The sequence below is a fragment of the Peromyscus maniculatus genome, chromosome 3, assembly GCF_049852395.1.
Source record: "Peromyscus maniculatus bairdii isolate BWxNUB_F1_BW_parent chromosome 3, HU_Pman_BW_mat_3.1, whole genome shotgun sequence".
NCBI lineage: Eukaryota > Metazoa > Chordata > Mammalia > Rodentia > Cricetidae > Peromyscus > Peromyscus maniculatus.
Genome location: NC_134854.1, coordinates 169,952,969 through 169,978,805, shown reverse-complemented (window position 1 = coordinate 169,978,805; position 25,837 = coordinate 169,952,969). Strand labels below are relative to the sequence as shown.

The 25,837-nt window shown below is 42.7% G+C and overlaps 1 protein-coding gene across 7 annotated transcripts in view; it reads right to left on the bottom strand.

Moving 5' to 3' along the window:
- Positions 1 to 17,534, bottom strand: part of Resf1 (retroelement silencing factor 1) — a 30,688-nt gene extending 13,154 nt beyond the window's left edge. Inside the window, exons 1-2 of one of the 7 annotated variants that reach the window (XM_006995910.4) lie at positions 17,416 to 17,534; positions 16,544 to 16,603 (exon numbers count right to left, since the gene is read on the bottom strand). The gene's annotated coding sequence lies outside the window, so the exon portion shown is untranslated. Of the gene's footprint in view, positions 1 to 356; positions 3,722 to 16,543; positions 16,604 to 16,956 lie in introns of those variants that run through there. The other 6 variants (XM_015989322.3, XM_042274394.2, XM_076568382.1 and 3 more) reach the window with 6 other exon arrangements.
- Between the last annotated feature and the right edge of the window lie 8,303 nt (positions 17,535 to 25,837).

Below are 25,837 nucleotides of genomic sequence, written 5' to 3'. Positions count from 1 at the left end.
TAGTGTAATTTTATATATGTTCTCAGTGCGCAATGGTTAAAGGTTAAATGAGGCAGTAAGCCCGTCTACCTGTTTAAATATTAATCATTATTTTGGAGGGTGACTTGGCTATTTTTAAAAAAATTTTTTTTTAAATCTGAAAGTTGTCGAGCAATGGTGGCACACACCTTTAATCCCAGCACTCGGGAGGCAGAACCAGGCGGATCTCTGTGAGTTCAAGGCCAGCCTGGGCTACAGAGTGAGATCCAGGAAAGACGCAAAGCGACACAGAGAAACCCTGTCTCAAAAAAAATAAAATAAAATAAAACAAAACAAAAATGTAAAAGATTAAGTTTATCAGGTATTGTTATACTTACGTTACTCTTCTACGCTATGCCCAAATCAGAAATAAGCTAGGTATAGTAGAGCTGCCTGAATTCATAGCACCTGGAAGGGAGGCAAAGTCAGAAACATCACAAATTCCAGGCCAATGGGCTACACAGTAAGGCCCTGTCTTAAAAACGAAAGAGCTATGAAGAAGGCTCAGTGGGTGTCACAGTTAGTTGTACTTGTCGACTTGTCACTGGTTTTGATTATGTTACTGTTATGGTGACGAGTCCTCCACTGTTCGTATCACTATTCCCGGGTTTGGACAGTGGACAATATAAAAGGACAAGCTGAAAGTAGCACACATACACACACTCTCTCTCTACTCATGACTGCTTTAAGTTCCTGCCTAACTTCCTGCAATGAGGGACCATAATCTAGAATTGTTAACCAAATGAACTCTTTGTCCCTTAAAGTTTCTTTTGTCAGAGTGAAAGGATTAAAGGCAGTGCACAGTGTGTTGCCATGCCAAGTATAAAGACCGGCTCCTATGTACAGACCAGCACAGCTGCACGCACCTGTAATCCCACCTATGATGAGATGGGAGGTGGAGACAAGAGAATCCTCTGAAACTTAATGGTTCAACAGCAGCAAACAAGAGACCTGCCTCAAGCAAGATAGAAGGCAGATCCCCCCAAATGTGACCTCCACATTCATCCACACACAAAAGCAAACAAAACACAGAATCCTGCCTATCTGTAGAGTCCCTGTCTTCCTTTCTGCCCTTCAGGTTGTAGTGGCCACTCTGCTGTAGAAATGGCTTTTCAGTTTGTAGGAGAGTAACAATGTACTATTTATCTGGCTTATCTGGCCTATTTTACTTAAGATAATGACTTCCTGTTCCATATGTGCTAATAAAAATGATAGAACTACTTTATGACTAGACATCCCATTGTGCATATATCCTATATATTTCTATCTATTTTTTAATGTATTAAAAGACTACATTCTTATATTCAGCAGTTGAGAATTTTCTTACATTCTTCCTATAACTGGCTATAATAAGCAAAACTTAAATTTAATCTCTAGACAGAGAGTAGTCCTTCTTTATTTGTGGTTTTGCTTTCCATGGTTTAAAAATATTAGATGGAAAACTCTTAGAAGTAAAGTTTTTGTGTATAAGCATGCACTGTTCTGAGTAGCATGATGAAATCTCATACCACTCTCCCCAGGACATTAATTACTTCCCTTGTCCAGTGGATACCCACCTGCAACTTACTGTTAAGGTTGTGTTCGAGCAATTAGGTTTACTTAATAATGGCCCCCAAAACATGAGTGGCAATGATGGCAATTCAAACATGCCAAAAGGGGGAAAAAAGCTGTGAACCACTTCTCTAAGTAGGAAGATGACTTTATTATTCTGTGTATGTAAGAAGAATCATCAGCTGCATGAAGCCCTTTCTTTTTCCATCCCCAATACCACACAACTTAGGTATAATGGCACAAGACAGTAATCCCAGCAGAAGAATCAGAAGCTCAAGGCTTTCCTTCCTTCCCTGTTTATGAAGTTTGAGGCCAGCCTTGGAAACATTAAGATCCTACCTCCAAAACAAAAATAAAAACAAACAAAACACACAATTATAACCAGGTGTGATAATGTGCACTTGGGAGTTGAAAGGCTGAGGTAAGAGGACCACTTAACCCTCAGTGCTAAGATCAGCCTGGGCAACTATCTCAAATAAAACAAAACGTACAACCTAGAAGTAAATAAAGTCTACTTTTTAGTTTTCTAGGGAGGTTGAGTTAAAGGGGAATGTGAAAAGAATGAAGTGAATAGGTAAAGATTTTCACCTGAAAATTTTATGAAGATCTTACTAAGGTTTTCTGATGGTTAGTTTTAACAATCAACTTGATACAACCTAGAATCCATCACCGAGATGAGTGAAGTAAGGAATTACCTAGATCAAGCTGACCAATGGGGATGTCTCGGAAGGGCCATCTTGATTATGTTAACTGAGGTAGATCTGAACTCCACACTGTCTAAGAAAGCAAACCGAGCGATGGCATGCAAGCACTCATTCTCTGCTCCTGACTGGATAGGAGCAGCTAATTCAAATTCCTGCTTCAACTTCCCCACAATAAGACTGCAACCTGGAATTGTGACCCTTATAAACTGTCTCTCCTTTAAAGTTCCTTTTGTTGAGATATTTTATTGTGAAGATGTGACTGCCAGCTCTAACCTGATGGTACTGTGTTTCTGCCTGCCCAGAAATGAACTGCTCTAACCCAGTCATTACAGTGCTCAGACTCTAGTAACAATTTACACAGGTTCCCCTGTGATGACCAAAGAAACAATATGGAGCCAGGCATCCTTTAAGGGCTGTTGACCTTTGCTCTGGAATGCCTGGGAGATCCTAGTGGCCAGTAGGTGAGGTAAGAACAGGAAAATGAGCTGTGAGGTTTTAACAGCTGCCTTTGCTTGGGTAAAACCTGCTTACTGCTATGGGAAAGGGATGAAATGGTCTTTTTATTACTACATAGTGGAAAAGAAAACAACTGAGGGAAGTAAAACAGTTCTCCTGCCCAGCTGCGGATTCCATGGGTAGTCGTAATGCACACCTTCCCAATGTCCGCCTTTAATTAAAAAGTCCACCTTACCCCCACCTCCAAATAGCAAGCTGTATTGGCTCTAAGGCTTCCATCCTTCTGCCAGCAGTAAGAATAAATTCATTTAATCTAAATTTGAATTGAGTCTAGGTATTTGGTCTTCCCAGTGGATCTAAATGCCACATTAAAGGCATAAAAGTTCTAACTTGAGGGGCCCAAATGATACATGAGACACTATCCAATAGACATTGAAAGACCCCCAGGGGAGATCTTCCTTCAGGAGAGACCCCAAACCCAAGGAACACGCCGAAACCACAGATCAGCTGCAAACAGCAAGAGGGTTTATTCAGATACACAGGTACCTGGGGCGAAGTCTCTCGGAGGACTTGCACGCCTTCCTAGGGCAAGGGGGACTTTTTATAAGATCCCAGGGGCAGAGGCGCGGTTACAGAAGCGAGATGCATAGTTACAGGGTTCCTATTGGTTGTTTCAAAGAAGGCCAGGGTGAACTTGGGGACGTATTTTTAATTCTCAGAAATTTGATGTGTGTGCCTGACTTGGCCTCGCCTAGGGTACAGTGGGCGTTTTTCCAGCCCAGCTGCTTATTCCTCAAGGCCGGTGGCTGACTACAGTTATCTCTCTCAAGGCCGGGTGGCCGGCCATAAATATCCTGTTTTGACTCAACAGTTTTTCTCTCAAGGCCGGTGGCCGACCACAGTTATCTCTCTCAAGGCCGGGTAGCCGGCCACAGCTGTGAACCCCTGTTTTTCTGGTTCTTGCCTTTCAGAATGGCGTTTCTTAGGCTAAGTTATTGGGAGGGGGGGGGTGGCATTTCATTGGCCCAATGCCCCATGTCCTCATAATGGAGTGGGGGTCTTTCAACATAAATGTTTGCTGAGTAGTATCAGAAATCTCTGAACACCAAGAAAAAATATTTTCTAAAAAAGGATAATAAATTTAATCAACATTTTATGTGACAGAGGAAATTTCAGAAATGAAGATTCAGAGAGAGTATCCATTTTTATGCTTAGATTTAAAGAATGAACACCTATTTAGACATGTGACTAGAGCGGGCTAGAGAGAGAGTTCAGCAGTTAAGAGCACTAGGTGGTCTTCCAGAGGACCTGGGTTCAATTCCCAGCACCCATATAGTGGCTCACAACCATCTGTTACTCCAGTTCCAAGAGATCCAATGCACTCTTCTGGCCTCTGAGGGTACTAGGCACACACATGGTGCACAGACACATATGAACAAAACACCCATATACCTAAGAGCAAATTAATTTTTAAAATGATGGGATAAAAAAGGTAATATTTAATGGACGTATGAAAAAATTCAGCTAAGCCTGTCCAGCTAACTTCTTCTTGACCTCCTAGGGCATTCTTTCCTCTTGGGTTTGGGGCAGAAACCCCTGTGTGAGGGCTGACAATCTACTGTCCTAATAAGTCAGAGAAACTCTTTATGGCCAGTTCTTACAAAGAAGCAGAGGGTAGAGAACAGAATGGTATCTCCAGGTTCCATGGCTGGCTTCATAGAAGAGGGATTTAGAGACAGGAAGATAAGAAGAGTGGAGAGAACTCACATCAGAGGTCCTTTGTCTCTTTTTGTTCAATGGAATCAGCAAGCCAAGGAGCTTTGGGTCCTGAGTCCCCAAGAATATTGACAGTATAACACATCACAAGTATTCAAATTGTCAGTGATTTTGTTTCCACTCCTTATCTGGATCTCCAGCACAGTCTGCTGTCTCTGCCCTAGGACAAATCCTGAAATCCTAACACTGGCATTCAGGGCCCTTGCACATGCTCCCTTAACTCCTAACCCAGAATGTTAAGGTTTTCCTGCATATACCACATTTGACTTGCCAGCATCTGTTCCCTAACAAGCTTACACATTACAAAAAGTGAAGCTTGTACAAACTGATGCAGTTAAAATGAAAGCCAGTATTTCTATTAACTCTAATTTGCAATAAAAGCACCAGAATATATATATATAATTTCCAATAAAAATCAACAAAATTACAAATGCCAAAATTCAAGATAATGTCACTTTTCAGGAATTCCAAAGGTATTATGTGGTGGTATTGTGTTCCCCAAAATATTGTGCACCCTAATAAACTTATCTGAGGTCAGAGAACAGAACAGCCACTAGATACAGAGGCTAGAAAATGTTGGCACTCATGCCTTTAACCCTAGCATTCCAGAGGCAGAAATCCATCTAGGATCTCTGTGAGTTCAAGGCCACATTGGAAACAGCCAGACATGGTGACACACGCCTTTAATCTCAAGAAGTGAGCCTTTAATCCCAGGGAGTGATGGCAGAAAACAGAAAGATATATAAAGCATGAAGATCAGAAACTAGAAGCATTTGGCTGGTTAAGCTTCAAGCTTTGAGCAGCACAGTTCAGCTGAGATTCATTCTGGATGAGGACTCAGAGGCTTCCAGTCTGAGGAAACAGGATCAGCTGAGGAATTGGCGAGGTGAGGAAGCTGTGGTTGTTCTGCTTCTCTGACCTTCCAGCATTCACCCTAATAACTGGCCTCAGGTTTGTTTTTATTAATAATAACTGTGAAGATTCCTGCTACAGTATTATGATTTAGTCAATCTATAGTATCTTTGGCCTTCTATATCCTTAACCACAGAAGAAAGTCAATCTAAATAGGCTTCTTCTGATAGTTTTTGTATAATCAATTTACCTTAATTTTACATTATAACATAGCTCTAGTCTACAATAAATAACAGCTAACCTTTCAGAATTTTATTTGTACTAACAACTGTAGGTGGGCAGAGGCAACCAGAGGCTGGGAAAAGAGGGTCATAGCTCAGACCAGCTTTGTCTATGCATCAAGATCCTGTCAAGAAAAACAAATAACAAAGGAACAAGAAAGAACTGCACACCACACTTAACTATGTCACCTCATTTAGCATATTAACAAAGGTAAGCAGTTCCCACTGGCGGACACATGGACACATGGTTACGTGGCTGGACAGGTCTCTGCATTAACTCACTCACAAACAACAAACAATCACATACAAACCGGAGATTCAGCCAAAGATTAAAAACAAGAGAAACTGTGTTAGTGCTGATTCCGTCGTGCTCTAGCTCCTAAACACTGCAGCACAACAACACTGTGTTTTAAATATTCTAGAAATGATGTGAAGTACACAGGAGGATATGCAGAACTTACACACAAAATAATATAAGCATCCTCTGGTTTCAAGAAATCTTAGACCCAGAACTGAGAATGGAGCTCAATGTAAAACACAAAAGTCATGGTTTCACAACAGTCCAGAAAGAATAAGGATTGATCGGTCAAAACATGGGCTACTGAAAAGCCAACTTGGAAGTGGGCCATTCCTATACCTGGGATGAAGAGGAGGGGTGCAAAATCCTGGCAACAGGAACTAGGGAGGCAGAACAATCTGTGGCTGTCTCGCCAAGTCTTATTCAGTGCCCTCTCAATCCCTACAAGGTATGCAAGAAGTGACTTAAGTTGGGTTGGTCATCAATAAGAGCAAATCATAGCAACTGTTATCTCACAAAAATTTTTTATTAACCCAACTACAATACAAATTCCATTAACAAGCACGGCCAGCTCAGATAATGTCACAGACTAGACCTCAGTTAACAAGAACAATGTAGTGGGAATCTGCTCTGCCCATGACCTTGAGCTATCTGGCCTAATAGAAGCAGTACTTCTTATCTGCCTAGGTGACCACTTAAAAAAGGAGAAAGGCAGTCACACTCTCTTGTATGGTGAAGACCGACCAGATCAGGCAGTGTGAAGCAGCGTGTGATCGGTCCCCAGCTTTCCAAGAGCTCTGCAGCTGCATTTACCTTATCCTGTATCAGTAAGTCTGTTTTCCCCAAAGTACCCCTTAATAAATTGATATATATAGACCATTGAGGCTCTCATTACACAAAAGACTACATATGTACCAGGCTGTGTATAGTTTTACTCAATGTTGTATCCCTTGTGGCTGTATTACCACCCTACCACTGGAATTAAACATTACAACACATAGAGAAGTCAGATATCATTCTTAGAATTTTGCCCAGGATCAATTAGGTTATTTATCCCAAGGAATATGATACACTAAAGAGATGAAGACCTTTAAAAAAAAGATATTTATTATTTGTATCTATGCAACATATGTGCAGATGCCCTCAGGTCAGAGGAAGCTGTAAATCCCATGCAACTGGAGTTGCAGGAGCTCATAAAACTGCCCAATATGGATGCTGGGAACTAAACTCAGGTCCTCTGGAAGAGCAGCAACTCCCTTAACTGCTGAGCCATCTCTTCAGCTCTGGAGAACTTTTTTCTTTTGGGAGAGCTGAGGCTGGCCTCAAACTCAAAGAAATCTTCATGTCTAAGTGTTGGAATCCTCCCTAGAGTACTGGGATCAAAGACATGCACCATCATGCTAATAAGTTAGTGGTCTTAAGTATCTATTAAGTCTTAACAACTACCTCCAAGTATACATAGTAAGTTACTGTGTGGTGAGGAAGTATAAGCCTTCAGAGACAACATTTCTGCCAGACCTATCACAAGTAATCCTAGCACTTGGGAGATGGAGGCAAGAGAATCAGTTCAAGGCTACCCTGAGTTACCCTTTCTCAAAAATAGAAAGAGACAGACAGACACAGACAAAGCGGACTGACTGCTAGAATTCAAACTGAGTTAGACATACAAAAATTTTAAGTATCACTCCTTATAAGGAACAAGCTGATTGTGCTTTTGGGGGTAGACAGAACTCCTTATGCAGCGCTGAATGATTCCTGTTAAATAGGCCCAAATAGTTTCAGAGAGACAATTGATGGGATTTTCTTTCCTGTTATTTATAGATAAGTACAGCCAACACTCCAGGGTCTACCCTGGTTATTCAGATTCTGTTTAGTTAGTTGGTTATAAGAACTTCAGCAGAGGCATTTTGTGGGCCTGGGAAGGAAAGCCTAGATCTTACAAACTGAAGACTGGAGTTAATGATGGACTTAAAATATCTCCAGGTCCCACTAGCCAGAGTCCACCATCTTGTCAGCATAGTAAAAGGGTATGACAGACCCAGTCGTCTCTTCCAAGTTACAGCTGTAATCCAGAAGTTATACAGGGTACTTCTGCTTTCTCGGCACCAGGAGACCATGGGAAAACAAAACTAATAAAGCAAAGTTGATATTTCCATTCATTACTAAGTTACCGAAGGTTTGGCAATCAGCAAGGACTTGGAGCAGCTAATGAGTAACAGGATTAGCCCCCAGGATTTCCATTTTTCACTTTTAAGATTTGTAGAACTGGGGCCAGCAAAATGTCTCAGGAGGCAAAGGAGTCTGCTGCCAACTAAGCAGGATGACATTGAGTTCAATCCCGAGGACTCACATGGTAGGAGGAAAAAAAAAAACAAAACTCTAGTAAGTTGTCCTCTGACCTGTGAATGCACCCCACCCCTACATATACAATATAAATACAAGTTAAAGAAAATGTTTTAAGGCAATTTGCAGAGCTAAGCAAGGAAAAGCAGTACTGCCCATTTGTAATCCCAGTACTTGAAAGGCTGAGGCAGGAGCTTCACAAGTTTTGAAGGGAAAGGAAAGACAGAAAGAAATGAAAACCTAAGTTACCCCATGACTAGGTAATAAGGATCAAATAGGCAGCATCCACATCTGTATGTGAAGATACCCAGTGTGGGAACACCGATTACCTTATATAAACTGCCCTAAACCAGCTTCTCAGCAAGACACATTTTATGACTATCTTAGTCACTATTTTGCTGTGAAGAGACACCATGACCTTGGAAACTCTTACAAAAGAAAGTGTTTAACTGAGGCTTGATCACAGTTTCAGAGGGTCAGTACATATCATGGCAGGGAATGTGGTGGCAAGTATGGTGCTAGAACAGAAGCTGAAAGCTATACCCTGATCCATGAGGGCAGGGGAGGGAAGGGGAGGGAGAGAGACTGACTGGGCCTGGCCTGGGCTTTTGAAACCTCAAAGCCCCTCCCCTGCCAGTGACACACCTCCTCTAACAAGGCCACACCTCCTAATCCTTCTCAAATAGTGCCACTCCCAGGTGACTAAACATTCAAATACATGAGCTTAAGGGTGCCATTCTTATTCAAAAGACCACTGTGACAGAACTGTCCATCACACTGGACTAGCTTTCTAAATAGTCACATTTTGCCAAAATACCTTGCCTCTTAATTTAACTAGCCTGTCTTGTGGTGGAGAAACAGAAAAAAAAAATCATACTAGTTACTCAAGGACATCCTTCTGACAGCTACCACCCAATGGGAGTTCCTGGGAGTCCTTCCATTGGCCAACACTTCTGTTCACTAAGTCTGCTGGGCCAGAAAGAATGGAAAACCACTCAGTTGCCAACTAATTCCAAAATTTAAGCCATCCTAGTCACAGTATTTATCCACTGTTCTAGGCATGTGTTGTGTGCCAGACCGACCTAAGGCTTCCCCAGAGGCCCTGCTAAAGGACAAAGGGAACTAGTTCTATGTCCTTGCCCAGAGACAGACTTGGCAAAGGGCCAACGGCCTCAAAGGAGTTAAGGTTTCAGTTCCTAAGAACTTGACTTTTCCCCCTGAAGAAGACTGGAGTTATCAGTCTCAAGGACACTGAGTGCTCAGTCAGTGATGCAGTTGAGATATCCTGTGTCTCTTTGTACAACATTGCTTGACTGATCACTTTCAGCTGACTTTGCCCCATTGTAAGATAGCTTTCTCCTGACTCTCTCCCATTTCCCCCCTGCAGATCATATATAAGATGCTGTTCTTAATAAACTTGCTTGGCATAACTTGTGCATCAAAACCTCCATAACTCAGTCTTCCTATCTTCTTCATTTTTCATTCCCTCGTCCTCCCTCTCAGGAATCTGTCACTGAAGAATGACCTCTTAGTCCAGGTCCAGTAGAATTTAAATACATAGACTTGTCAGGATTTATAGCAATCTTTAGTGCCAGAGTGAACAGTAAATTTCAGTCATGATGCCCAGGCTGACCAACAACTCATTATATAGCCCAGGCTAACCTCAAATTTGTGATCCACAGGCCTCAGCCTGAGAGTCCTGGTATTACTGGCCTATGTCAACAGTCAGGTTTAAAAAAAAAAAAAAAAAAAAAGTGTGTGTGTGTGTTGAGACAGGGTATTATTACATAGCTCTGGATGGCTAGAACTCACATTGTATACCAGGCTAAACTCAAACTCAGCGCTCTACCTGACTCTGCCTCCCAAGTGTTAGGATTAGAGGCATGCACCATCATGCCTTGCTCAACTATTTTGTAATAAAAAGTCAACTATTTCCATGATTTACAAAAAAAATTAGAAAAACCATTATCTTATTGGGGGGTAAAAATATTAATGCTAATATGTAAAGATATACTATCATTTCGAAATGAGTTGTGTTATTAATTTAACCTGTATAAAAATATGTACTTTCAAATCTTGAATTTTTTTAAGTGTTTACTTTTATTTCATGTGTATGAATGTTTTACATTCATGTAAGTGTATGCATTGTTCAGAGGTCAGAAGGGCATTATATATAACTGAAGTCACAGTCAGTTGTTAGCCACTGTCTGGATGCTGGGAAACTAACACAAGCCTTCTCCAACAATAGTAAGTACTATTAATCTCCTAAGCCAACACTCTAGTCCCGCCTTAAGTTATTTTTTAAAAGACACAAATGGCCGGGCGGTGGTGGCGCACGCCTTTAATCCCAGCACTTGGGAGGCAGAGCCAGGCGGATCTCTGTGAGTTCAAGGCCAGCCTGGTCTACCAAGTGAGCTCCAGGAAAGGCGCAAAGCTACACAGAGAAACCCTGTCTCGAAAAACCAAAAAAAAAAAAAAAAAAAAAAAAAAAGACACAAATGGTTTCTAAGACCATGTGTCTCTGTTACCTGCAGAAAGCACATCCATCTTGCTTTCAGAAAGCCAAAGCCTACTATGGAAACTTCAAGGACATTCTCTATGGGTATGTGTTTCTTACAGCTATTTTATTACCTTCTGCTATCAAACTCAAGAATACAGAAATAGAAAAAGCAACAGAACCATAAGTAGGTTCTTAGAAAAAGATCAAGACTAATGCCTTTACTGGACTGACAATGAAAATATTTGAACAAAATAGGAACATTATTTACAACTTTACAACCAAGGGAATATAAACAAGTGAATACCAACAGTGACCCCCAAGGACATTATGACCAAAACTGATTCAGTAGTAAATCCTCATCACCCACAAGGATGTTAATTAATCCAGCACTGAGGAAGCTGAGGCAAGTAGATCTCTGAGTTGAAGGTCAGCCTGTTCTACACAGCAAATTCTAAGCCAGGAAAGGCTTTATAGTAGCTTGGCTCATGGTTTCAAGAGTTGCAGTTCATGGTTGGCAGGCTCCACTGTTTGGGCTTATTGTGAAACGTATCACAATAGCTCAAACTCATAAAGTACAAAGTAATAGGAAGCAGAAAGGAATGTGGAAAGGGATCAAGACAAGACATAGCTCCTAAAGACACACCTCAACGACTTAGTGCCTCTAGTATGCCCCCCCTCCTAAAGATTCCAACACCTCGGACTGGTGGTGGTGGTGGCATCCATCTTTATTTAAACCCAGCAGGCAGGAAGCAGAGGCAAGTGGGGATCCCTATGAGTTCAAGGTCAATCTGGTCTACAGAGTTAAGTTCCATGACAGCCAGAGCTATAGAGAAACACTGTCTCCAAAAACAAAATAAAAAGATTCTAGCACCTCCCAACACACCACTAGCTGGGTGTCCTGTGCCCAATCATTACCCTACCTGAGGGGATGACATTTTACATTCAAACCGTAAAAATTTGCCAAAAAGCTACCCACAAAGAAATGTTTGGGCTCAGATGGCTTTGTTAGTCACATTAAATCTTTAAAGGTTTAAAATCAATTTTACACAGGAGACAGGGAAAACCACCCAACTGAATTATTTTCAGCCAATATTACCCTGTACAAAATGAAGATAATCTCACAAATAAAGACATAAAAACCCCTCAAGAAATATTAATGCAAGCAAGTAAAATCCAAGTACACATTAGTTATGTACCATGACTCTGTAATGTATCCCAGTAATCCAAAGTTCACTCAACATCCCAAATTAATGCAGAATCAACAAAAAAATTAAAAAAGGATGAAAATCAGATGATCTCAATAGGTATAGAGAAAGTTTATTTAAAATATTCCCAACTGCCCTTCCAACTTGAGTCCAAGAGAATGGTACCAGCCAAGAAGGGTAGTGGGGAAAAGAAGGGCCATTCTGTCCTCAACTGAAGTGATAATCCAAGAACACACCATCAACATTCACAGGAAATCCCCCTCAGCACTCCACGTGTTTGCCAGAAAGGAGATGGGGGCTCTGTGTGTACACATATTGATACCATGCCCAATAAAAAACCCTGGGCCAAAAAAATAAAGATGTTCCATTAGCAGTATCCCTGCATAACTGTCCTGAGTGTGAGGATGAAGATTCAGGAAAAGCTGGTACCTACACCCCTATTGTACCACAATCAAAAATCAACATATAATCAATGTGCATGAGAACTGCTGAGGATTATAAAACTACAAAAAATAAAATGCCCACAACCACTGCTGTGTTTAATGTTCTAAGAGTGACATTAAGAGAGAGGAACACAAGGATGCCCAGTCTTACCACTTCTACACAACACTTCCTAGGTGTTCTGGCCATCGCAGTTACAATAAAGCATGCAGAGTGGACAACAGCAACTCAGGTTCCAGACAAATAGGTTACCTATTTGTAGAAAATACCCTCTATATAGAAAATCAAAAGAAATTTGTTCTAAAAATTGAATTAAAAACTAAGTTTGAAGGCAAGAATGATGGCTCATGTCTGCAATCCTACCACTTGGAAGGTAGAGGCAGGAAGGAGGATCATCCTTCACTATATAATGAGTTTAAGGCCAGCCCTGGCTACATGACACCTTTTCTCAAAAATAAGTAACTAAATTGGCTAGGTCACAAATACAAGATTGACCATAAAACCAGCTAGGTATAGTGTTGGGACCAGCCAACTTGTTGAACAAAATTGGAATAGGGGAAGTGAGGATTAAGAAAGAGACAGCCAGGCGGTGGTGGCGCACGCCTTTAATCCCAGCACTCGGGAGGCAGAGGCAGGCGGATCTCTGTGAGTTCAAGGCCAGCCTGGACTACCAAGTGAGTCCCAGGAAAGGTGCAAAGCTACACAGAGAAACCCTGTCTCGAAAAACAAAAAACAAAAAAAAAAAAAGAACGAAAGAGACAAGAGACAGAATTGGGAGGGCTCTCGGTGAATACTGCAGCAGCCCTGAATTTATATCTCAGCTTTTTTATACCCAAAGCGAGGGCAGCAAAAGATTTCATTACCATAGTTCAAGGAACAATCAAACACCTTAATTCTCAAAACATCTAGTAACCATATCTTTGACCAAACATCCCATTATTCAGCCTTGAGGAGCAAAAACAAGCTTGAACTCTGACTTTAAATCAAGATGGAATCAAGCCACAAGCAGGAGTCACTGTGGGCTCCCATAGTATAGTAACATATGCCTATATTCCTACCACTCTAAAGAGAGAATCAGGAAGTTCATGAACTTGAGGGCAGTCTGGGCTATCCAAGATATTGTATCAAACAAAAGAAAAACAAAATGAAAGGAAAAGAAAAAAAAATGCACTTCTTCATAATTAAGCCAGAAACTAAGGAAGGTTTTCTATTCACAGTAACATGAAGACAACTTTAAGGAACCAGGAATGGTGGCACACACTTTTAATCCCAGCACTCAGGAGGCAGAGGCAGGTAGTTCTCTGTGAATTAGAGGCCAGCCTGGGCTACATAGTGAGTTTCAGAACAGCCAGAGACTTTGTCTCAAAAAACCAAAAAGGAAGGGAGGGAGAGAGGGAAAAGAAAGAAAAAAAAAAAATCAACAAACAAAACCTTGCAGAAGACCCAATTCCTAGCATCCCCATCAGGAAGCTCATAATCACCTTTAACTCCTTCTCCAGGGAATCTGACACCCTCTTCTGGACTCCAACAGCACCTGCACTCAAGTGCACATAACAACCAATCACACTTGGCCTAAGTATATGAACAGACCACTTGCACCAATCGAAATTGCTCAAAACAAGTTATTTCACCTGTTTCTCTCTTAAAAAAAAAAAAATCAATCCTTTCCTTTGAAGCAACATTTGCTTGATTTCTAATTGAACCTGTTTCTCTCAATTTATACATTCTACTTCGTATGAAAATAAAAACCTGATTTCAGCCACCTTTGTGATGTCTTGTCTAAGACTGGGTAAGAGGTCAAAGGCAGTATTCACTTAGACACTCATTTGTGGCATAGCTCTAATCTCACTTGGGATTATATCTCACTAGGCTGGCTCTAACTACACCTTTCATTTACAACTTCATTTAGCATATCAAGAATTTTAAACCCTGCACAGCTTCTAAAAAAAAAAAAATCAGAATTCTTCAAGGTCTTAAGGGTTTCTTACTTTGCATTTCTATAGCCAGGGCTGGTACAAAGTCTTGCTTTATCTAAAACTGAATGCTTCCCACTTCCGTTTTACATGGATTAGTTTCCAAAGAAATGGGAAAAGAAGCCTGGTAAGACAAAGATGCCTGAAGTTCACCCTTAAACTTTTAACATGATTACAATTCCCTAAGCAGCTGAGTTCCTAAAATCATGGCACTGATAATGTAAAAGAGAAGAACTAATCATATAGATAAAAAGGGAAAACAAAACTAGGGCAAGATCTCTGTATCCAAGGAATTTGCTGAGCAATTTGGCTTCACAAGCAGGGAGTGAAAATCTAATCCCAGCACTTAGGAAGACCAGAAGGACCAAGACAGATCATCCCCAGCTAGACAGCAAGTTCAAGGCCAGGCCAAGCTACAAGAGATGGATTTGATATACACAAAGTTCATTAATTTATTCTTGCAAGTTGAACTGCAAGATAGTATAGCTTTAAAATGTCTACGGTCATAAAAAATACACTGTCTCTAACAGGATAAAACTTAAAGCTCTATTAAGCAGTAACTATGTGCCAGAAGCTATTTTAAGAGTGTTCTAGAGCCAGGCGGGGAAAAAGACCCACAAAAGCCATAAGATTACAATTCCCATACAATTTCGTTCTGATTGACTTATGTCTAGAGGCTAATTTCACAAGATCAGAGCCTGATCACAGGGTGGGTACAATCACGTCCCATGTACTCTCTTCCCAAAACCTCAAGGGGGTATCAGGGTGGGAGTGAAAGTCACACAAAGGTTACAGTGGTCTTTCCTGGAATACTTGCAATTAACCCAGTCACAGTTGAGCGCATCTCTTAATAGAAATCTCTTTACATTGTTACATTGTGGGTGGTTGAATAATAGTTGAGTCAGTTTGCTCTTGGAACTAGCTTTTTAGTTCCTCATTCTCCTGGGGCTTGGGGGTGTAAGCCTGAAGGGCCAGGGTCTTTCAGTACTACTGTTATCCCATTTTACAGAAGCTGAAGCAGGGAAGTAAAATTCTTCTGAGATTTTACAGTGAGGGGTACAGCCAAGTGGAGGCACCAACACCTGGACACAAATAACATACTGCAACATGCAGCTACAGAAACGACAGCCCCATCAGCAGAAGAGGCTTTCTAACAAGCTTTACTGTCATGGGATGGAACCCTCAGAGATCACCGAATGTAAAGACATGACTCAGCAGTTAACAGTATTGTGGCCCTAGAAGAGGACCCGGGGTAGGGTCCCAACACCAACATGGTGGATACACAACTTCCTGTAACGTCAGTTTGAGGGGATCCACACCCTCTTCTAGCCTCCATAGACCAAGTACACACAACATATTCTTACATGTGGGTAAAACATTTATGCTCATAAAAAAAAAAAACAAATTTTCAAAAAAATTTTAAAAATAAGAAAAAGTCCCTGGTACTACATTCCCCCTAAAAGAGCTAGCCTTTGCCTAGGTAACTTAAATTCACCACCTAATATAACCTCTCCTAGGGTAGCAATTAGGCCCAAAGTTCCATCTCCAACACTGCCAAAAACTAATAGTAATATTAATAATAACGCTCTCCCCTGTTTTAAAACTAAGGCATAAATAAAAACTGTTAAGCACCAATAATTTTATTTCTTTGGCTTTGCCATCAAATCCACTGTTGTTGCACTGGTTCCTGAGGGTTTTGTTTGGGGGCAGTTTGTTTTTTGTTTTCCTGATTTTCAGAGACAGGGTTTCTGTGTAGCTCTGGCTGACCTGGATGGAGGTCAATCTGTAGACCAGGCGCTGGCCTCAAAACCCAGAGATACACCTGTCTCTGCCTCCCAAGTGCTGGGACTAAGGGCATGGGCCACCATCGCTCAGCTTTTGGGGGGAGTTTCTGAGTAGTTCACTGTGTAGGTCCTAACTCACCTGGAATTTACTAGGTAAACCAGGTTAGCCTTGAAATTAGATCTGCGTGCCTTGACCTCCCAAACGGTGGAATTAAAGGCTTGCAAACAATGGCAGGCCAAGTTCTGTAGGTTTAACCAATGTTGACTCAACGACATTTTATTCCATAAAAAATTACTCCACGGTAAAATGTGAATAGTTATCCTGTAGAACCAGGACAGGCTTTTTAAAGTGCAGACTTACCTGTAAATACAATTTTACCTTTTAGTCTCTCCCACAAGGTGTATGTTCACGCCTTTGATCCTAGGAAAAGCAAGAAACGTTTTTTAAGATTAGAAGGCATATCTATCTTCCTTAAAGTGGTACTGAGATTTACTAAGTTTACTGAACTGGTATTAGTTACCCTAAAAACAAAACCACTAAACTAGGCTAGTCTCAAAATATCCCCTGCCACTAGAATTCAAGTGCGCTTCTCCAAGTCCACTACTGTCCTAAATTCCAAAGCAAAAATACTTCGTTAGCAATTTTCTTTATTGGGTTGGTAAAAGAAAACTCGACTGGGGCTTAGGGAAGCAGTTACTAAGACCTTAGCATATTAACAAGAAACAAACTTCCCCTGAAATGTAACACATTTAGCAGACAATTTAAATACCCACGCAAGTTCGGCTGCTGGCCTATTGGAATGCATGCCAAGCTCACACACTTCACCTGCTTTTTCGTTTTTCTAGGAAGGCACTCAAAGTACCACAAATGCAAAGTGCTTCCGAGATGCTGCGGGCCGCGGTGTTCACCCAGGCCTGGGCAGCTCGAGGGAGGAGCGCAATGCAATGCCGCCGGGTCGCAGGGGCGGAGGCGGTGTAAGGCGCGGAAGACGAGCCAGAAAGAAACCGAAAAGCAAAACAAAGCTCTGCTTCTCCTTCCGAGACAGGAAGGAACGTGAAGCTGCAACAAGCCCGCCCGCGTCAGGCCAACAACCGCAGACCGCGCGCCCGCCCCGTGCGCCGCGACCCTAGCGGGCTGCGGGGACGCTAGCGGCGCCCCTGGGTGGGGACCGAGGTGACCGAGACCCAGCCCTGAGCCCCGAACGAAGAACAAAAGCCCGCTCCGCCGCAGACCTGCCGCCCCTGCGGGTGCTCGCTCGCCTCTAGCATGGATCAAGGCCTCCGCCGAGCGCGGACTGCGCCGAGCTTTGGAGGCGGCCTCGGTCTGGGCGGATCCAGCTGGCTCTGCGCTCCGCCCCCGGGCGTCTGCGCCACCACCACGGTCCTAGTGCCGGGCAGAAGCGTCTTCTGCAGCCTGAGGGGAGATCAAAGCCTCGCCCTGCGCCTGGAATTTGCACCAGAATCACCTGGAGGGCTTCTGAAGCAAAAAGCCGAGCGCGGGCGGGAATATAACCGATCCAGTCAGTTGGGATGGGGTTGAAACTCTATTTCAGACAAGTTGTAATTCTGTGAAGATAAGCCGATGAAGATCTCATAAGCAATGATCGATTTTCAGATGGGATGGCAACATTTTCTATGAAGTACGTGAAAGAAAATGCACCCTCTGCAGGGCATAAAGGTGCATGCCTTTAAACCCAGCATTTGGGAGGGAGAAGCAAGATCGCTGTGAGTGAATGAGTCCAGCCTGGCCTACCTAGCAAGTTCCAGGACAAAGTTCTCAACCAAAGGAAAAAAAATAGATAGAAAGATAGATAGGCACGTAGTGCTGAAGGGCTCTAACAAGCCCACAATGGCAAACATGGCACCGGCCCTGGTCCCTCCGCACTGTTTTGCTAACCCACTAGATTCCACATTAGACTCGTTCAGCCACTTCCTCATGCCTGACTCATTCCTGAGGCTGACCACCAAGGTCCAGCTATCAAAAATGTTTATTTGGCTAAACTAACATGACCAATCTGGACTTATCAACTCATCCTATCACGGCCTTCCCCATTTTTCTCCTTAAAAACAACTCCTGCTGAGCCACGCTTCGGATTGTTTGTCACGTGCAGTAGTAGTTCCTGTAGCCATACAGCCTGGGCGAAATCACTTATGTTACAAGATGTGAGCCACATGGATGGGAACAGCTGCTGCAAGTGTAGACATTTATGGAGACACAACTGTAGGGTAACAGAGCCAAGAAAAAAACACCCTGAACCCTGACTTGATCCCAAGACAAAGGTCAAAGGAAAAACATCCTGCCAGGGGTTTGACCTTGAGCTCAGAAACTTGGAAGTCCCCACCCCCACCCCATGACTCAGCGTTAACAGCCAAACAATGTTTCTTATACTAAGCTCACAGCGCATGCTCCAAACCATATAAAAGCCTTCCCCTCCCTTCAGCCCTCTGCTGTCTCTCTTCCTGCTCAAAGGCAGCTGCCATTCTGTTCTTCTCCCCAATAAATCTCTCGTGTGAGGTTTGTTACATGGTTTGATTATGTGATATTCCTTGGCTCCTAATTGCCAAGATGCCCTTACGACAGAAAACCCTTATATTGCTGCCGTAACGCTGACAGGCTCTCCTGATGCCTGTGTTCCTTCTTGAGTTCTAAGCCACGTTGGGACCCTATATCTCATCTCCAGTCCACCCACAACAGACTCACCTTCGAGCTCACCATCTCTCAGCACCCCATCCACCAGGGATAATTCCATAAACTTCCCCTTTGGTCGGTATGAACTCTTCCCCGAGTCGGAGGAAGTGACCACTGAGCATCTGGCACCCCTCTGGTACTCTTGGAGATGGATGTATTCCCAGCCAGTCTTACATCTGGCTGGTTCTCTTCACCGACCCTGTCCCCCGCAATCCTGCGGCTTCCGTGGCTATTATGACCCTTTACTGTCCTGCTTCCTTTCTGCCTCCACCCTCAGACCTGCCTGTAATCCCTCATGACTTTTATGATAGTTGTGTAGTCAGGGTTCTCTAGAGTCACAGAACTTATGGAATGAATCTCTCCCTCCCTCCCTCCCTCCCTCCCTTCCTCTTTCCCTCTCTCCCTCTCTATATACATATATGGGAATTTATTGGAATGACTTACCAGCTGCAGTCCAACAATGGCTAGTTATGAATGGAAAGTCCAACAACCTAGTAGCTGCTCAGTCCCGCAAGGCTGGGTGTCTCAACTGGTCTGCTGGCATCTTAAAGAAGGAAAGGATGTGCTGATGGAGGTGAGGGCAAGCAGGGAAGAATATCCCTTCCTTCTTCCATTGTCCTTACATAGGCTTCCAACAGAAGGTATGGCCCAGATTAAAGGTGTGCCTTCCAACCTCAAGGTCTAGATTAAAGGCATGTGTCTTCCTGCCTCAAGATCCAGGTCACAAGTGTGCCCTTCATTTGGGGATTATAGTTCGTTCCAGATATAGTCAAGTTGACAACCAGGAATGGCCATCACAATAGTATGTGACCTGTTCCCCATCCCTTTCCGGTCGATGAGACCTCACTCCTGAGCTCAGTTTTTCATTGCCTTCTGGCAAGCTTTCAGGCCTCATTGAAAGCCCTGGTACCAAGTGTCACATCTCCTCACGTGGTTAGCCCTGACCCTCACTGAATGTGGTGATGACCCACTGTTAGCATTCAGGCATCTGTACTAGCCTGCCCTTAGGGTCCTGACAGTATATAACCTCAGCTGCAGGCACTAAGAGCACCCCCTGTGCACATTCGCTATATTTCCTTATAAAAGGCAGGCCTCGTACACCTCCTGTCTCTCTTCCTTTGCTCTCATCCCTAGGGACTGGTCTCTTCCCATTTTTTGCCCCCTTCTCTGCCCCTTCTCTCCCCTCCCCTCAATAAACCTACAACATAGGCCCTATTGTATGGTGTGACCCTTCATGCCATTTTTTTTTTGTTGTTGTTGTTGTTTTTGTTTTTGTTTTTCGAGACAGGGTTTCTCTGTGTAACTTTACGCCTTTTCCTGGAACTCATTTGGTAGTCCAGGCTGGCCTCGAACTCACAGAGATCCGCCTGCCTCTGCCTCCCGAGAGCTGGGATTAAAGGCGTGCACCACCACCACCCGGCATCATGCCACTTTTAAAATACAACACCCACTAAATGGCTTGTTCCTCTTCTGGTCCTTCCAGAGTCCTGGGGACACCCTCGACTACAGGCTACTCCAACGCCCATCCCCAATCCATGGGAGTGGTATCATCATACCCTCTCATTCACCCTTGGGATGCCTCTTAGAAAATCTCCAGCCTCTATGCTTGGCACCAATCAAAATGGCTGCTTAACCATAGCCTAGATCCCAATAGTACTCAGATCCTTCAGATCAAGGAAATGGGAAGAGGATCCCCATTCTCTATATCCCAACTTCCTCTTATCTCTGCTCCAAATCCTCTCTCTCTTCTTCCTGTTCCCCCACCTAACTCCTAGCTATGAAGCACAAACCATTTCTAATCTAGCTGAGAAGCCTCCTCCTCATTGGCCTCAACTTTAAGCTCCTCTTCCTCCAGCCCCTCCAGTCTCCCCTTCTCCCTCTCCGGTACCTAATTTTAGCCCACTGGAAGCCTTCAGCACTCCTGCTACTCATTCCAGCTTTGCCATGGAACCCCCTCAGCCAACTCCCACCTGGCCTAACCTAGCCCCAGTTCTCCCTTTATGGGAGGCTGTCACCTGGAAACTTTCTCATTAAGTAATTTCCTTTGAGCATGTGAGCTTTCTGGGTTCTGTGTTTATTGGTTTTGTTTGTTTTCTCTATCCCTGCCAGACCAGCCTCTCCAGTAATGTTGCTTGCCATGGCTGCTCTGATGGCAAGGGCTCAGAATTTATCCCTAGGCTTTCTGGTCACTGGATTCAGTTTAGGAGGGATTCAGATGTCTTTTGAGTGTGGCTAATATTAAAGTTGTTTCATGCTGTTCCACTTTATTGGATAGCTGGTTGTGGAGTTGGGTTATAGATTCCTTTTCTAGACCCAAGCATGTTTGTATAAATGTTTCCTCCAAAATCTCTGCCCTGTGTGACAGAGAAAGGAGAGCAAAATAAGACAGGGACTTAAAGGAACTTGCTTTGCAATGAGTGTTCTCAGTAATAACTATGTGTCTCCAATAAATGGTTAGATGGAAAATGTGAAAGCTTAAGTAAGTTCTGAGGGTCTAAGAAAGTGTCTGAGGATGTGAAAGCTAGTATTTTAAGGTATGTAAATGCAAGTTGTAAAGGTATAAGAAAGTAATCTAAGGTAATGAAAAAATGTTTCCAATTTCTTTCTCCCTCTATTTTGAAGGTTCAAAGTTTTAATATCAATCAATGGAGCACTAATAAGCTGATAAAATACTACTATTATCAGTCACAAGTTTAAGATTTTAAATTTCTTTTGGTTGTCTTCTAAGCATAGATACAAAGGTGCTTCTCATCATGCTAAAAAAAATCTCTATCCAATTTATATGTCCAGCTCTCTGGACAGAGGAAAAAAGGAAAAGCTTTGGGTTAAAAAGCATGAACAAAGACTCAAGGTATGACATCTGTTGGCTACTTTTCTACAATTGGATTTCAGTATAGATTACAAACATTGGTAATGCTAATATATCTAAAACTTTTATCTCCTTATAAACAAAAAATTGAGGTAAGCTTCAGGGAGTTGGGTAGTGGTTTCCACTCTCATTCAGTGGGATTAACAACACACTCAAAGGAAAAAGGTTTAAAGACCAGTTTAAGGAACATTAAATTCTTATCTTTTTTTAAAACAAACCTTGTACTTGCCCCTTCCCCAAATGCTGAATTCAGGCACTGAGACTAGTTTTAGTGAGAGGTCAGTTAGTTTTATATACATAATCCTCTTCATGTTCAGGAATGTCTACCCAGCCAGATATAACTGCTGCAAGTTCCAATCAGAGAAGAACACGCAGACACAATCTATGAGCCAATTGAAAGTCTTTATTCCAGCCATCTGGTGACTACAGCTAGGTATTCAAGACCTAAGTGTAATGCTAAGCCTTTTACAAAGTCCATATTTAAGCAAGAAAACCACATCCTTTCTGGAAAGTCTCCAAAGTTTCTGTATTAGTCAGGGTTCTCTAGAGTAATATAACTTATAGAATGAATATGAGATTTATTAGAATGACCTACAGGCTGAGGTCCAGCTAATCCAACAATGGTTGGCTGTGAACAGAAAGTTCAAGAATTCAGTAGTTGTTCAGATGACGAGGCTGTATGTCTCAGCTGATCTTCAGTATATGCTGGAATCCTGAAGAAGTAGTGTTACCCCCACATCGTGAGTCCCCCAACAAGACCACCACAGAGCCAACTTTGCAATGCAAGAACAAAAGGTTTCTTTATTCAAGCCCGGGAAAGGATCTCGTCCAACACTCCAATACATCGAGTAGGGAAGAAAAGTCCCAAGCACCATTACAAGGGGTTTATATATGGAAAAAGCTTACAAGCAATGGGCTACATGTCTTGGCATTTCAGGATTGGATGAGGGAACTAGGGATAAGGTAATCCTTTGAAATTGTTGGTTGAGCTATAAGTGCAAAATTTCCCCCGGACGGTGGTGGTGCACACCTTTAATCCCAGCACTCTGGAGGCAGAGCCAGGCAAATCTCTGTGAGTTTGAGGCCAGCCTGGTCTACAGAGCAAGATATCCAGGACAGGCACCAAAACTACACAGAGAAACCCTGTCTCAAAAAACAAAAACAAAACAAAACAAAAAAATATATAAGTGCAAAATTACTAACAGCTGACAGGATGTCTGCAAGAAACCTCAAGATGCTGACAGGATGCAATACATCTGCAAAGACATCTGGTCTTTGTTAAATTTTTACTGCCTGTATCCTGTTTTGCTGGGTCCAGGACATGTATGTTTTTAACTTTATTGTATCAGCATATTCCTACCTGAGTTCAGCCCCCCCCCCCCCCCCCCCCCCCCCCCCCCCCCCCCCCGTCAACAGATGCCTCAAGATGGAGGCCTAGTCTCAAGATGGCTGCTGGTTTTGCTCCTGCAAAAGGCTCTAATGCCAGTGAAGGAATGGACTTGCTAGCAAGGCGAGAGCAAGCAGGCAAAGAGCAAAAGCTTCCTTCTCCCATGTCTTTATATAGGTTTCCAGCAGAAGTTATAGCCCAGGTTATAGACTGGTTTTCCTGTGAGACCAAAGCTCTTCCATTTTTAAAAGTGGATCTTCACACTTCAAATTAAACAAAAGTCTCTCACAGGTGTGCCCTCCATTTTTGGGTTTTAGTTAATTCTGGGTGTCGTCAAGTTGACAACCAACACTAGCCATCTCAGCTTCCTTCTTCCAGCTGCAAGCTAAGCAAATAATTACAAAAGCCATATTACACAATTATCAGAAGTAGTGAGGTAAGGCTGACTTTTGCAAAGAGACTATGTTCCCCATTGTTTTTCTTCCTAGAATTGTTTTTCTCAAGTTCTCCATTGCAGTTACTAGCACTTTACACAGCAAGAATATGTTCATCCAAGGTACCAAAATGGAGTTACCATATTCAATTTACATCCCTTGTCACATTCCTCAATGGTTCTATGAATGTGGTAGTTGATCTCATTAAGAAATGTGGCTTTGTTAGAGGAAGTGTGTCACTGTTGGGGCAGGCTTTGAGTTCCCCTATGCTAAAGATACTGCCTTGTGTCACAGTCCACTTCCTGTTGCCTTCTGGTTAAGCTGTAGCCAGCACCATGTCTGCCTGTATGCCGCATGTTCCTGCCATGATGATAATGGACTGAACCTCTGAACTGTAAGCTGTTACCTCAATTAAATGTTTTCCTTTATAAGTGTTTCCATGGTCATGGTGTCTCTTCACAGCAATAGAAACCCTAAGACAGAAATTGGTGCCAGAGACTGGGATATTGCTGTGATAGGCATGACCATGTTTTTCTTTGAATGAATATGGACTTAGGGACTGTAGATTAGAAAAGCAGTTGAAGGCTTTAAGTACTGCTTAATGGGGGCATACTAGTAGGAGCATAGAAGACAGTGGTTCTAAGAGTTATTTGAACTATGGGGGAGAGGTGGGGGACAAGTTCTCAAGAGCTTTCAGAGGAGAAGAAATTGTTTGTTGCCTGGAGATTGTTCTTGTGATATTTTGGTAAAGAATGTGGCTGCCTTTTCCCTTGTCTGAAAAGTCTGCCTGAGGTTAAAGTGAAGAGCTTTGGATTAATTCCATTGGCAGAGGAAATCTCAAAGCAGCCTAGTACAGACTCTGTCATGTGGTTATTAGTGTTAACTCTAATGAAGATTTATAATGAAAAGGAGCAAGCTGAGCAAATAAAAAATACAAAATATACAGATTGAGAAAAGAGGCACCAGGAAGTGGAATAGAGATAAATCCTGTGTCCAAGGAGATAAACAGATTAAGAAGTTAAATAAAAGAAGTAGTGACCTCAGGGCAAGATGCCACCCATCTGAGATTCCAACTTGTGAAAAGGAATTAAAGGAAAGCTTAGAGCCCGGGCGTGGTAGTGCATGCCTTCAATCCCAGCACACAGGAAGGCAGAGGCTGGTAGAGATTAGCTGACTGCCCTACACAAAGACTTATAATGATGAGCAAAGAATGGAGTGGAAAGACGATAAAAAGAATGAGATGTCAGGACCTCCCTTCCTAGAAAAGTTAGCACATGCAGACTCAGTGTGGTGTCCTAGGACTAAGGAACAACAGAATGCCAGGATTAGACATATAAACAAATTCTATAAAGATATAAAATATAAACCTTGTATTGTGCCAAAATTTGAATAACTGCAGCAGCTTTTGCCTGAGGAATTTTCTTGGGCACTCTGACCATTAAGAGTTAATAATACTCTGCTTGGGATATGGCAATCTGCCTGGGCTGACTTGGAAATCTTGTTTTGCTCTAGCATCCATGAAGCAACCAGAACTACCAGCCTGAGAACAGGTTGTCATATGCCTCTAGATTCTTACAAATTGGGTTATGGGGTCATGAGTAAAAATGATAATTCTGTTCATCAATGATGTCAAAACTTAAGGGGAAATGATTGGAAAAGATAACTCTGTTCTGTCACAGTTTATCAATGATGACTAAAGATGAGCAAGAGGAAGTGAAATACATGTTCAAAGACAAAAATGATATGACCTATGTTTTGGAACAACATGAATCTATCCCTGCTTACTAAATTCTGTATAAATAAAGAAGCACTCTGGCACTGGGCGGTGGCGGCAGCGGTACACGGCTTTAATCCCAGGATTTGGGAGGCAGAGCCAGGCAGTTCAAGGCCACCCTGGTCTACAGAGCAAGATCCAGGACAGGCACCAAAACTACACAGAGAATCCCTGTGTCGAGAAAAAAAAAAAAAAAAAGAACACTCTAGCTACTAGTCACTCAGGCTGTAAGATTCTCCCGACCACCATGTCTCAGTCACTCCTTCCCTAACCCTCCTCTCTGGGACGGGTCTACTACCAGGGACGGCTCCTGGTATTTCTGTTTTTAATTATGTGCATCTGTATGTGTCTGTGTACATGCGTGCAGATGCCCAAGGGGGCCAGAGACACTGGATCCCCTCGAGCTGGAATACAGGCACACCTTGTGTGGGTCTGAGAGGCAAACTCAGATGCTCTGCAAGCACTACACGACACCAAGCCATTTCTCTAGCCCCTAAACACA